The 12,329-nt window shown below is 54.8% G+C and overlaps 1 long non-coding RNA gene across 2 annotated transcripts; it reads right to left on the reverse strand.

The window, feature by feature from the left end:
• Nucleotides 1-8,591: 8,591 nt before the first annotated feature.
• Nucleotides 8,592-12,125, reverse strand: LOC138686312 (uncharacterized). 2 transcript variants are annotated; one of them, XR_011325647.1, is made up of 3 exons: nucleotides 11,785-12,125; nucleotides 9,379-9,503; nucleotides 8,592-8,750 (listed from the first exon to the last, which is right to left on the reverse strand). It is a non-coding gene; the product is annotated as an uncharacterized lncRNA (long non-coding RNA). The 2 variants fall into 2 exon arrangements; XR_011325646.1 differs by lacking the exon at nucleotides 11,785-12,125 and adding an exon at nucleotides 9,983-10,956.
• Between the last annotated feature and the right edge of the window lie 204 nt (nucleotides 12,126-12,329).

Raw genomic sequence — 12,329 nt, forward strand, 5'->3', positions numbered from 1 at the left:
TGCAGGAGGAGCCATGGGGATAGACCAGGGAGCAAAGCAGCCACACACAGAGGGGTGGAGGGGGAACAGGGACAGGGACGGGGACAGGGACAGGGACAGTGCAGCAGGTTTTGACTTGGCCATGGGATGTTTGTATTCCAGGCTCTTGGCCTGCAGTAGGCTGGGCACTGCAGCCCCCCGGGTAGAGGGCAGCTGGAAAACCCCAAGCAATGGAGGGTTTTGCACAAGCCTGACCCCAGCTGAGAGGCTGGGACCTACCAAGTCAGGTCTTCATCAGTTGAGCTTATTTGGGCTCTTCCTTGGTCTCAGCCACACACTTCCCACAAAAGCAGGTCCTTCAAGCTTGGTTATGTCCCCCCAAATGCCACCCTACATCCCTTTCTTTGACATCAGAATCCTGGATCAGTCCAGATTCCTTCTTGCCTGGTTCAGCTCTCAGCCTTGGCACCTCCCTGCAGCAAAGTCTCTCTCACGACCGAGGCCAAGTCTGCTCCCTTCCTCCTCCTGAGCATCCTGCAGCTCTGGACATGTCCTTCAGGCTCTGCAGCATTCAGATCCAGCTTTGCTGCCTGCCCTGGCATCTACAAAGGGGGTATTTCACTGTTCCCAGCCCCTTTCTGAAGGCTGGCCTGCGTTCCATTTCCCTGCAAGAAGATTTCATCTCCCCTTTCGTCCCCTGGAGATCTGGAGGAGACTCATCACCTGAGTCCAAACTCCTGAACGTGCCCACCTCCATGTCTGCTACAAATGGGCAGCTCTGGACACATGCAGTCCCTCATGAGCCTGTCCCTGGCAAAACTCACTTTGAAGGACCTCATCATTGAGTCTTGGACGTGCCCAGGGAAGCTTGGGTAGGCTGGGAGCCACGTTCACCACATGTGTCCATGGGTCACCACTCTGCAAAGCCAACCTGCATTTTTGAGGCAGGGACTTTTCCCCTCCAAACCCTCCCAGGCTGTGAGCAAAGTGATATTCTGACTCTTTATTTTTCTATCAATAAAGTTTATTGTCCTTTTCTTGCAAACCCTTCAGCAATTAAAAAAAAAAAAAAAGAAGAAGAAGAGGAAGAAGAAGACAAAGGGAGTTGATGTTTGACTGCTGGGCTATCACTTAAGTCCTTGTTCCTGTTTACTCAGGACTTATTAGAGCTCATTCAATGCCTATAGCATGGCTGGATCAATACCTGCTGGGAGCAAGAGAGATTCCGCTTGGCCACTGTAGCCCATGTTGCAGAATTGATCTGCTTGGCTGCTGCAATCTGAAAATCCATCTTTTTTGCGCTCTCTGCCTCTCTCTCTGCAGCGGGTTGCTAAGCAACGGGGGCTCCTTTGGGCGGCCATTGGTCAGCGCCGCGGCCGGGCGCCGTGGTCCTCCGTGGTCACTTGGCCACTTTGGGCTTCAATTCCTCCTCCAAGGATGGCTCTGGGCCGCGGGGAGGTGGGGAAAGGGCAGGGAGGAGGGGAAAGGGCCGGGGAGGGGAGGGGGGGTGGCAAGAGGAGGGACGGGGAGAAAAGGGAAATCGATATCACCTCACATTTAACCTTTCTTTAAAAAAAAAAAAAAAAAATCTTTGAGAAAACTATATTGACCCATTCCTTATCACTTTGCGCCACTGCAGCCTGCTCAAACGGGGGCTTCGCTGCCTGCGCATGTACTTCACACACACTTCTCCCTCGCCTCTTTTTAGGGGAGATCACGCTGCCGCCTTTCCTTCTCCCTCCCGCTCTCACCTTGGCTGGACACAAAGTTATGCCAGTTTAGCTAAAGGTGTGTTTTTAAACTGATTTCATTAAACTGGGGCAAAACCTTTGTGCGGATGTACTGAAATCAATGTAAACCCCATTTGCATCGATTTCGCTTCGCTTTGGTAAAGGAATCGAATTATACAAACCAATACCAACCTGCTTTAAAATGATTTAAGAGTGTCTACACAAGACCAATTTTGGCTTGCAATTTTGTGTGTAGACAAGGTCCATCCCTCCTCTCCAAAGAGCCATTCATTAGGCAAATCTTGCTGCCACAAAAGCCTCCAAGCTCTCGCTCCCGTGGCCTCCCCAACAGCATCATCTCTGCAGCCTCCAACAGATCATCCTAAAAATGATGCCAGGCTTTGCTTCCCTTCCATCAGATGAAGATCGGGTGGCGGGGGGCTGTTTCCCAGGTGCTGTAGAGTATTTACCGTACAGATACTGACTCAGCTCTCAAGCCGTCCCACTGTAGATCCATGCATCTCGTTTGTTTGTGTGTGTGTCTCTCTTCTAACGATGCCTTTTACTATGGTCCCTAGACGATGTTGTATCTAGATCCCAAAGTCTTTGTACAAGGGCTTTACAACCCTTATTTTGTGATTATCTTCACGCAGGCAAAGGACAGAGGGGTTAATACTAGAGCACAAGTGCTCATAAGTGGACGCTTTCCCTTGTGAGACACCTATGTGAAGTGGCCTCATTTCCACAAGTGCAGATCGGCTCCCTCAAAAGCCAGGAAAAGCCACATTTCTCCAGGGTCATCAAAGCCAACCACTTTTATTAACTACTACAAGAGGTAATTCACATGCAAAGATGCTTCCCGGATAGAAAACCTGAGACCGGTGCTTGCTCAAAAAAGATGGACCTCAGATGCCAACCCTCAGCACAGCCTGTTTGTCTCCAGTTAATCCCAGGGTCCCCCACACTGGTATGTCCATATTATTGCTGGGTCAGGTGTTCTCTGGGTCACCTCTTTCGCTTAATTTTTGGGTTCAACACATGACTCTCTGGCTTTCCCTCAAAAGAGTTCAGGGTCAACCTGCAGTGGAGAAGCTCACTAACCCATTCCTGATGGACAGGTGAGTCAACAAGTACCGGCATCGTATATTGGTAGACTGCAGCTCACCAGTGGAGACAAGAAACCCAGCTAGATGGGTCTTTGAACTGACGCCCAGATACTGTGTGCAGGTTAATGGACCTTCATCTGACCTTGCATCCTTCAGCCAAATGATGAAGCATCAGAGGACGTGTATTATTATCCTATTTTAAAGATATATTATTATCCTTAAAGATACATTATTATCTTAGTGTAAATTAAAAACCTCAGTAGTTTCATCTCAGCTAGAAGAGCTGAACATAACTCAGCCCAAGGCAGGTGCAGTTATGAGTTCTCACTCAGACTTTACATGCAGGCGTCCAGGTAGGGCTGAATTTCAGCTGTGGGCCCCATCCTGCCACAGGGTGATGAAAGGAGCCAAGTCCTTTGCCATGAAGAGTCGTCCTGACTCTGCTGCTGCAATTTCCTCCTCCTCCTCTACAATTGCCTTTTTGAATTTTCTTGTCCTACACTATTTTTTTCACCTGGAAGGAGGCAGTACACAAACCTTGGAGGAGAGGAGCAACAGCTTGAGAGCCCTGTCAGTGTAGGGCTCCATTTCTGGGAGTAGCAGAAGCCCTTCCCCATCAAGCAGAGATCAGGGATGTTCCAAAAGTTCTGCAAATCAGAAAAATGTCACTTCATCAAAACAAATCCTTTTCCCAAAGGAGCCAGCTGCTTCATTAAATCTCCCTTTTCAGACATTTCATTGGCCACATGAAAAGAGTAGGAGTCATTGGATTGTCCTGTTTCAGCATTTTCCAAAAGAATAATTTTCTTCTTCCAGCCCCCTGTGATTTTATTTTTGTTTTAAAATCATGATTAATTTACACTAAAAGGAAATTTGAAAAACCGCCCAAGCTTAAATTTAGCTACAACTTTAAAGCTTGTCAAAACCACCTGCTTTGATTGACAGTGTCTGCAATGGTTTTGATTTTTTTTTTTCAATTTCTTGCTTTTTTCCTAATTGAAGAAATTAAAATTCACATAAGTTCTTGCAGAAGGAGGAACACATCTCCTGTCAGGTCCCAAAACTCTTCTCCAAATTCCCAGGACAGTTTAAGCAGGTACTTACAGGCTCTGATGAATAGCACCACTTCCTCAAATTGGGGCAGTGCTTTTCCTCTTGCCACTGGGATTTTTCAGATATTTTGTTTTATTCACATGTTAATGGGTGCTGAATGATCACTTTACTAAGCAGCGCATCAACCCGTCGCAAATCGTCCGCCCCAGGTTCTGCAAGGAGTCCCCACGCCAAGAGGATGGCTTAGGAAGGAAGACCATTAACTGATTTTTGCTTTCACTTAGAGCTTGCAGCATTGATGTGCCTGCTCAATATTTGACAAGCTCTCCACTGGCCCCGAGAGCTGAGCAGCGTCTTGGGAAAATATTCCTGGTCTTCACCGCCACAGAAACCTTCGGGTTGGATCCTGAGCCACAGCATCCTGGCAGGGTGGATGCTCCCCTGGTCTCCCGACCGCCCCTCCCCAGCTCGCCGGGTCCGGCAGCCTCCAAACAGCTCTGCCTTCAAGATCTGCTGGATGCCAGAGCGATGGGGAAGGGGTTTGATCCCCAGCTCGAGCCCCTCGTGATGTCCCCACAGGGGACAGGACTGCTTCCATCCCTGCCCCAGCCTCCCCCAGTCTTCCAGGTACCACACTGGCTTCAAGGTCATTTCATAACCCGCTGAAGTTAAGCGTGTGCTGGAACAAGGATTCTTGCCGGTGTCTCTGCCGGCTGCTCGGGGAGCCCTAAGGAAGGTCCCACAAGAAGTGGTCCAGCCGCTGTCTCCAGCCAGGCCAGGTTTCATGGGGAGATTGCGAGGGTCTCCCTTGGCTCGGGCACTTGCTGCTGGGTTTGAGCTTGGGGCACGGATTTGGCAGGATGAGAGGGAGGTGGCATCTCAGGAGGGACTTACCCCAGTCCCCTCCAGCAAGGCTGCTCAGGGGGTGCATCATTTAACTAGCTGCTTGGCTTTAAGGTGGAGATTAAATGCAAACATGAGCTTCAGCGTCCCATGCACCCAGGCGCTTGGCCCTTGCAGGTGTCTGGCTGAGTCTTGCCGGAGCACACGGGCCGAGTCCCCAAATCCTTTTGGCAATTACCCCATCTGTCCCCACAACGTCCTTCAGACTGCCCCGAGGTTGCGCAGGGACGCCCTCCTGGGGAATTCAGGCCATGCACTTCGATTTGCCTGAAGGCAGCACGCCGGGCGTTGCACTGGCTGAAGATGCATGGCTGAACTGCAGCCAGGAGCCAGCCAGCAGCCCGCGGGGAGGGTTCCCCTTCTCTGCAGAGATGGCACGGCTCGGAGATGAACCTGAGAGGCTGTTAAAAAGCTCGAGTCTGGAATCGCTGAAGATTAACTGGCTTTTTTTATTCTCTGCTTGTTTTCCATTGAAAGTCTTCTGCAAACAAGGACAGGGAGGAAGAGGAGGGGAGGTGAGCGGGAGGGAGGGGAGGTGGGGAGGGGGACAGAGTCCATTGACAAAGTGAGGTTATTAATTTTTCAGAAAGAAAATGCATTCTACATTTTGAGGAGAAATATTGATACGTGGTTTAACACTCCTTTATTTCTTTCACTCTCTCTTCTTTCTCACCGTATGTTTTGTTCTGCAGGTCCTGTGTTTTCATAAGCCCCTGTCCCCTTGCAAGCCCCCAAACACCTGAAAGCATCTTTTCAAATTGCTTTGAAGCTGCAGTTATTTGGGGGAGGAAACAGAAGCTCCCCCTTCCCAACACACTTAAATTTGTTGTATAATTAACATGAGACAAGTGTTGAGCATGGAGCTCACAGCTAGACATCTCCCCCAACCCAGAGACCTCAGGGCCAGCCTGGACAGGCGACGGATGCGAGAAGGGGATGATGATGTTGGGATTTGCTTCCCAGGTCATGGCCAAGCCACCCACGTAGGGACCAGGGGGACACTGGGCTCCAGCCAGCACCTGCTCAGGCAGCATCTCCTCCACAGCTACATCTGCTTCCCACAGGTCTGCATTGCCAGGATTTGCTGTGCTGGGGCTCTGCGGGGGCTGCAGGTCGCCACCAGAAGGTCTCCAGGCTGGTTGGAGCTGGCACTGGCCTCCCTCGCTTTCCCTGCTCAGGTCCCTGTGGACATCATAGCTGTTGCTCTGCGTCTGTGATGCTTTTTCAGCCTCTTTTTGCTCTTCACTGTCTTCTGTATCTTTTTTTTTTTGCAGCCCTCTCCATCTGCTCCTCTCCTCTTTCCCTTTGCATCATTTAACTCACAACCCCTGGGGAGTTTTCACCCACCACCACCGGCTCCGCTGGCCCAAAGCCGCCCTGAAATGCCGCGTCAAGGAGTCGAGTGCCCAGGGCAGGAGGAAGAGCTACGAAATAACCTCCACGGCCGGGTGACACTGGGTCTGTTTGTGCACCGGCTGGATAAATCAGCCAGAAGACTCGGTGTCCAGAGCACACGTGTGTGCATTTAGCCCTTTATATGCTACATAAGTGAAGGGCAGGAAACAAAACCTTCATCAATTAACATAATGACAGGTATTTCCCTGTTCTTAGGCCAGGCCTAGTCGAGCAAAACACTTAAGTACATGATTAATTCGAAGTCTAAGAGACTTAAGCACATGCTTAAGTGTTCTGCAGCTCTGGACCTAACAACAGAGGTTTCTACAGAGCAATCCATGCTCACGACATGTTACAGTGGTGCTTAGATGTATGGATTAAGGGTGCCATAAACAGTTGAGATATTCTGTTTAAACAATCATTTGTTGACAAGACTATTCTAAGCCCATCGAATCCCTAAGTGATAGATGTATGTTGTCTTTCTGAGTCTCATGCTGTATCAGCCATTGATTTTTTTCAGCCTGGATGCTAAGGTAACCTTTACCTGAGAGCTTAAGCAGAAAGCGATGGGTGTATGCTCACCATACCAGCCACTGTTTGCACTGCTGGAGCCAGGACAAAGCGAAGACTCAGCTTTGCATCCATCCCCATAGCACGAGGCTGCCCTGGACCGCTCCAAGGGCTGGGGATGAAGGAGCACGTCTGGCCAGTATCGTTCAGTGCTGCAGCACACAGGCTATGGGGCGACAGCTGGGGACATCGGCCGAGGGATGCTTCCCCCTTCCCCTGAGGCATGAGGCTTTGCCAGGGTCTTGCTCCAACCCAAATTATGTCTCAGGGTGGTTTCTCATCCCCAGTCCTCTACGGGCCACCCTGGGAAGCAGCAGCGTTGTCCTGCCATCCATCTCCCCACTCAGCACCCACTTCAGGAGACATTTGTCTCCTGAGACCCACGGGTGCCCTGATGGCTCTGTCCCTGTGTGGGTGCTATGCCGGGACACCCTTCTTTGAGATCTGTTTTAATCACATTTATACAGTGTAACCAGGGGAAGGAATCTATTGACAGTCTGTCTTCACATTTCTGTCAATTATTCTGGAGACATCATTAAATCCAAGAGTGGATCTTAATTTAACGTGTTAGCTAACGGGTTATTTAATTAGTTTTCAATACCCCCCCAAAAAAGTGGGGGTGGGAAAATGGGCTAAGTATTAAGGGGAGAAAAAAACAAACAACTGAGAACAAGACGATGAGCACATCCAGGTTTCCCGGATCTGCAGAGAAATCGTCTCCTCGGCCCCTTCGCCCCTTCTCTCACAAGAAAGAGCCCTGTTGCGTTTCCCCTTCTCCCCACTGTGTTCAATAATAAATGAAAATGGTAAAAAGCAATTCATACACAGGCTAAGCATCTGGATTTATTATCAAGACAATTACACCGAGGAGAATTCCCGGAAAATTACTCTTTGAAGTCTTTCTCTGCCACCCCCTCCTAGTTTGGATAAATACAGCAGCAATTACTGCTGCGGGAGAGAGAAGGGTACGGGGAAAGGGGTGCCACTGCCTCGCACCCCAGCCAGGCTGGCTCTTGGGGTGGCATCTGCCATGGGGGTGGCTTCGTGCCCAGGGCGGTGGTGGAGTTTAGTAGGAGGGGGGGTGGATTTGGGGTTAGAGGATGCACATGTTTCCCTTGGACGGGTCTGTGTGATGGGTATGGGCTGTGGCCGGCCCGCACTCTGTGTGTGTGTGTCTGTGTGATATGAGCCACTTTGGATTATTTTAGTGACAAGTGCCCCATGACCCAAGCAAGCCAGGGTGGGCGAGGGGCAGGCCTGAGCACCCCATCCTGTGGGGACCCACTGCCTGTCCCTACAGAGCCCAGAGCAGCTGCTTGATCTGGCTGGGGGTCTGTGGGGGTCTGGCAAGTCCGTGCCTTGACCCTGCCTCGTCCCCCGTTCCTGCCTCGGCTCCCATTTTACCTCCTTTCCATCCCTGCCTTGTCCCTATCCCTGCCTCATCCCCTTCCCTGCCTCATCCCCTTCCCTGCCTCGTCCCCTTCCCTGCTTCATCCCCGTCTCTGCCTCTTTTCCCATTTTCCCTCACCCCCATCCCTGCCTCGTCCCCATTCCTGCCTCTCTCCGTCCCTGCTTCATCCCTGTCCCTGCTTCATGTCCCCATCCCTGCCTCCTCCCATCCCTGCCTATTTCCATCCCTGCCTGTCCCCTCTGCCTGCCTGCCCCTACCCCTGCCTGCCCCCCCCCCTCGCTGCCTCCCCCGGCTCTTGCCGCAGGACGCGCCGGGTCCCCGCAGCCCCGGGGAACGGAGGTACCTGTTGCGGGGGTTGAGCCGCAGGAACCGGGGGGGCTCCGGGCCCGGCAAATCACCCCCCCCACACCCATTCACCCCCTTTCCCGGGCCCCTCCACGGTGCGGCCGAGCCGGAGGAGGATCACGCGGGGGGGGGGGGGCGGCCGTACCTTCCCGCTGCCCTCGGGCTTGCGGAGAAAAGTCTCCAAAACCGGGATCTTTTCGAAAAAGCAGAGACGCTTCCCGAGCCGGGAGAAGGAGCCCTGCGGCGACAGGGAAATACCTGCGGGAAATATAGAGAAACAGAGAATAGATATATATACCTACATATATACATCGCTTATATATAAAATAAATATAGTCTCTTTATATATATATATCCTTTTATATATTATGTATAAAATAACTCTGTTGAATTTGCGTGCTTTCGGTGCACGGTGTGATGCAGGAACGCGCTGCAGCGCGGCGAAAAGCGCCCGGTTCTTCTCGTTTCCTCGATGTTTCACAACGCACCGGCACCGGCCCCGGCTCCTCGGCCCCGGCCACGCAGCGCAGCTGCGCTCACGGCCCCCCCGGACCCTCCCCGTGTGCCCTCGGGGTGCCTTTGGGGTGCTTAGAGACTCGGGCTGGAGGGTCCCCGAAATGCCCAAGGAGCAGAAAGTGGGAGAGGGCAGAAGCGGGGAGGGGGGGCGAAGGGTATTTCGGAGGTCTGGGGGACACCACCCCCCACCACCACCCCCCGCCCCGCAGAGCACGGACAAATTCGTTGCATGTCTCACGTTGGGCTTTATAAATCCACTCGCTTCCCAGCCCGGCTCGGGGACGGCCGGGCCCGACCGGGAAAAAGCAGAGAGGGGACGGGAGGGAGGGAAAAAAATCGGGAAAAAAAGAAAATTTAAAAAAAATCCCACCTCGGAGCTCGGAGCTGGGCGAAATCTCAGCGATTTTCACCGGTTTTCCCCCGAAAGCCCCGGCGGGGCCAAGCCCGTCCCGCGCCGCTGCCAGGGTGTAAAGTTCAGGGCTGCTCCGCCGGGAACTTTTGAAAACAAATTGCGGTTGAAAGAGGCTCCCGGAGGCCCCCGCTGGTTTTCCCGGAGCTGGGGGCAGCGGGGGGGGGCCCGGCCCCGTCCCCGGTCGCGAGTGGGTGCGGAGCCCCGGGGGTGCACGGCCCCGGCCCGGGCTACGCCGGAGCTCGGCGGGGCCGCTTCATTCGGGGAAAAACTGCGGGGGTTACATCGAAAAGAGCAACGGCCCGTCCTCAAAGTGCGCCCCCCGGGGCAAAATTGGATGGCAAACCTCCCCGGTCCCGCTCCCGGCCGCCGCCGCCGCTGCCCCGCCGCTCCCGGCCGCCGAGTTTCGGGACGGCCCAAAGTTTCGGGATAAACGAGAAAAGTCTCCGGAAAGGCTGTGGAGGGGTTGGTTCTCCCCCCACCCCCGCTCCGCCGCCCCCCCGCTTGATTTCCCCCCGTTGCTGCCGCTTTTCTCCGCTCCCAGCCCGGCCCCGGCCCGACCCACCGAGCCCCGGGGGGAAGGCGGGCGGCAGAGGCGGACGGAGGGGGGGGCAGCTCCCGACGGGTCCCCCCACCTTGTCCCTCTCCCTAAACTCCGCCTGGGCCGATTCTGCAGAGAGAGGGAAATTTTTCACCAGGGGGGGCAATTTAAAAAAAAAAAAAAATTTACATCCCGCAAAAGGGAAAGGAAAAAAAGCCGGGAGCGGCGGGGAAAGGGCCTGATCTTGCAGCTAAAATTGTCTTAAAATTAAAAAAAAAAAATCCGCCGAGGGCGCAGATCGGGGAGGGCTGCCGGGGGGGGGGGGGGAGGCGGGATTTTAAGCAAAGGAAAAGGTCGATGGGGAAAGGGCCGGAGTTTTTTCCCGGTTGGATTCCTTCCCGAAGCGCCACAAACCCCGGCGCAACAGCGCTGGGCGCCGCGGGGAAATCGGGGAAGGGCAAAACGGACCCGAAAACGCCGAAGAAGCCGGAGGACCGGAGGGGGGGGCGGACGGCGGGAGGTGCGGGGCTGCCCCCGCCCGCGGCCGGCCCGGGATACGCGGAGGCAGCGCGGAACCGCGCGGAGCCCCGGGGCGGGGGCGCGCAAGGGAACCGGCGGGGCTGGGGGCTTCGGTCCTGGCGCTGCTCCCCCCCGAAGCGTTTTTCCCCATATCCCGCTTTAATAACCCCAAATCCGGGAGGAACTTTTCCGGCGTGGCTGGTTTTTTTTCCTGCCTTGTTTTGTTTTGGAAGCGAAAGCGTTTGAATCCCCTTCAAGAACCGGTATCAAAGTCTCTTTTTTTAAAAGCTATTGATTGCAAAAGTCTTATTTAAACCAACACATTTTAGTTTCTCACATTTTAAAACATCATCTGGGGCCCATTGTATGGAAAATCGATTAGCAGAAATTGCCACGCTCTTTGCCTCCCGCTTGATTGTTGTAAAATCGAGACATCCATAGGCAAAGGCTGGGCTGGGGAAGATTTGGAACTGAAATGAAAGGGTCTGCGAGGAATCTATAGGCACTAAATAATTCACCTGCCAGGCGATGGTGCTGTTATTTTGAAGCCTTAAAGAACTTTAAGGAACTTGGGCTGCTATAGGGGCAGTGCTATGGCGGGATGCGCTGGAGCCACGTTACCGGTTCCTTCTCCTTCTCTGCCCGGCAAAACAAAATGGTTTATCCCCTGCCTTGGACCTGCTCGCCGCCTGCAAGAAATACAGCCCGCAGGTGCGCACCCCGCTCCTCTGGGTGTATTTCTGGCCGTGTCGTTTGGGCTTCCGAGCTGTTCCTAAGGGAGGGTGGGGAAATAAATAAAAATAAAATAGATTTGAGCGCAAACCAACCGCGGTGCAGCCCAGCGGCACGGCCCAGGAAAGCAAAGGTACAGGCAGGGGTACAGGCAGGGAACGGGCAGCAGTGAACGTCCTGCCTCCGACACACCTTCCCCCGGGCTCCGGGGCTGCCCCACCGGCCCCGCCGCCGCCGCCGCCTCCTGCCCGGGCCGGCCGGGAGCGGGGCCGCCTCTCCGGTGCGGGTAGAGCCCCGCTCCGCCCGGGGGGGACAGGGAGGCGCAGCCGGGGGGGGGGTGCTGAGCGGGCGGGGGGGGGAGTGCTGAGCAGGGTTCTGCGCTGGCAGAGGGTTTTCTTTTTTGGGGGGGGAGGGTACTGGGTCCGCCCGGCTGCGCTTCTCTCCCTGCTCGTCCCGTCTAAGCGAAGCCGCCGGTCGCTCCGGAGGGGCTGGGGGGGGGGGTATGGGGGGGGAGAGAGGGGGGGGCCGGGCCGGGTGGAGGCTGCCCTGGGCCCGCGGTTCCCCTCCGCACTTACCGCTCTCCGCCCCCGGGGGTGCCGGCGCTGCCCGGCTCCTCTCGGAGCGTTGCCCGGGCGGCTACGGAGGAGCAGAGGGATGGGAATTAAATAGGGAGAGGGAGCTCAGGAAGAAAGAGGAGGCGAAGGAAGGGATCAATAGCATCCAGCTGGCGAATGGAGACCGGGCCTCTCCCCCGCGCTTCTCCCCGGCCCATCGCTAGAGCCTCTGGGCGCTCCGAGGGGTTTCCCCCGGGCTGGGGCAGCCGCGGAGGCAGCAAACCCCGCCGGGGCTCACCCATGGCCGGCAGCGGCTCGGGCCAGGGTCCGGACCCCGGGGCCCGGCCCCGGGAGCTCCTGCCGCTTCCCCCGCTCCTCCGGCCCCGCGTGTCTCGGTGACTCTCGCCTAATGATATTGCATCGATCGGGAAGAGCCGGGAGGGGGGTCGGGGGGGGGGCCGCGGGGCTACCGCATTACTCAATTATGTCGCACTAATTACTAAAAAGTCTCTCTCTTTTTTGTTGTTTGCTCCGCGCAAAGCTCGGCGGAGGGCAGAGTCCAGCGC

The sequence above is a fragment of the Haliaeetus albicilla genome, chromosome 8 (assembly GCF_947461875.1).
Source record: "Haliaeetus albicilla chromosome 8, bHalAlb1.1, whole genome shotgun sequence".
Taxonomy (NCBI): domain Eukaryota; kingdom Metazoa; phylum Chordata; class Aves; order Accipitriformes; family Accipitridae; genus Haliaeetus; species Haliaeetus albicilla.